Here is a 2,064-nt window from a genome sequence, read left to right as displayed (position 1 = left end):
TTCTGGAAAAGTTTATTTTCTTTTTTAATGCTTTATTTTATATTGGAGTGTAATTGGTTAGCAATGTTGCATTAACTTCTAGTGTACAGCAAAGTGATTGGATTATAGATATATGAATATGTATATATACATATATATTCTTTTTCAAATTCTTTTCCCATTTAGGTTCTTACAGAGTATTCAGCAGAGTTCCTGTGATATAGAGTTTTAGGTTATCCATTTTAAATAGAGCAGTGTGTACACATCAATCCAAAACATACTTAATTGATAAATGTCTTTTATCATAAGTCACTTTAAATCAGCGTGGGAAGTAATCAGAATGTACATTTTACTAATGGTAACATTAATTAGTAAAATATTCCTTAGGCACAATACCAGACATTTGAACACAAGTGTCTCTTCACTTCAAAATCAAAAGCATAGGAAAGTATTGAGTAAAATGGTCTTCCCCCAAAAAGAAGTAGCACATTCTCTTTACTAACAGGAAAAACAAGAATGTTAATAACTGAACTATATTTAAGTTAAACTAGTTAAAACCGAACATTATATTTTCTATAAATTGATGTTTGAGTCAGGTGCTTGCTAATTTATCTTCCCTGCTTATAGAGTACAAGCAAGAGCATTTGGACTTTCATAATTACAAAATATCCTGAGAGAAAATTAATTTTGTTAGCAAATAGCAAATAATTTAGTTACTAGTCTTTTTGAAATATACTTTCTTCAATGACTATACCAACATATTTTATGATTGTTCTCTCTTTCTAACATTATATAAATGGATTCATTCGAATCTTAATGGAGAAGAAGCACAGACTATTCAAAACTTGAATAATGAACATGCAGTTTTTTAAAACAACATGAAGAAGAAATATAATAAAGTTAAGATTCTGATAAAATATATAAATGCTTTTAATAAAACTTCATGATAAATGTGCCACTACATCTGCAACTGGTATTAATATCTATTTGGTTCACATCTAGTAAGTATATAAGATAATCAAACAAACCAAAAATAAGGGGGAGAAGTTCATGCTGAACTGAAACTCTTGTAGAGCCACTAAACAATAGTGGACAAAGCAATACTCAGGAAAAGAAAATGTCAGTGTTGCTCAATGAAAATAATTTTCTTCCAATATACATCATTTCAAGTTATGAGTCCTTCATGAAAATATTGTTGGTGAACTAATTAAGCAAAGTAAGCACTGATGGCATAAACAGCAGCAGAAGTTTTGCTGAGCAGATCTATTTAAACCTCATATTAAAGATAAAACATCTGAGGAACTGATGGTAATAAACACAATGGAAATGTTCCAGTGGAAATATGGAAATAAGATCACCTTTTAGAGTAAACTGGTGAAATTAGAGCAATGAGATACCACTACACATATATCAGAAAGGTCAAATGCAAAAATCTGACAAAGCATTTACCTGCAAAGATGAGGAACAATAGGAACTCTCATTTGTTGTTAGTGGGATTACAAAATGGTAGAGTCAGTTGGGAAGCAATCTCTTACAGAGCTAAATATTGTCATACCACATGATCTAACAATTACCCTCCTAGTTAGTTAGTTCAACAAATGATTTGATAGCTAATGCCCACATAAAAACATACACATCAGTTTTATAACAGCTTAATTCATACTCTCTCTCTCTCTCTCTCTCTCTCACACACACACACACACACACACACACACAAATTGGAAGCAACCAGTTCAGTTCAGTTCAGTCGCTCAGTCGTGTCCGCCTCTTTGTGATCCCATGAATTGCAGCATTCCAGGCCTCCCTGTCCATCACCAAATCCCGGAGTACACTCAAGCTCATGTCCATCAAGTTGGTGATGCCATCCAGCCATCTCATCCTTTTTCATCCCCTTCTCCTCCTGCTCCAATCCTTCCCAGAATCAGAGTCTTTTCAAAGTGTCCTTTAATAGACATATGGATAAACAAACAATGGTACATCAACATAATGGAATATTATTCAAGAATAAAAAGAAACAAGCTATCAAATCACAAAAAGAAATGAATGAAACCTGAGTGAATGTTATTAAGTAAAGCAAGCTAGTCT

This window comes from Capricornis sumatraensis, chromosome X (assembly GCF_032405125.1).
Source record: "Capricornis sumatraensis isolate serow.1 chromosome X, serow.2, whole genome shotgun sequence".
In the NCBI taxonomy this organism is placed as follows: Eukaryota; Metazoa; Chordata; class Mammalia; order Artiodactyla; family Bovidae; genus Capricornis; species Capricornis sumatraensis.
This window is presented reverse-complemented; position numbering follows the sequence as displayed.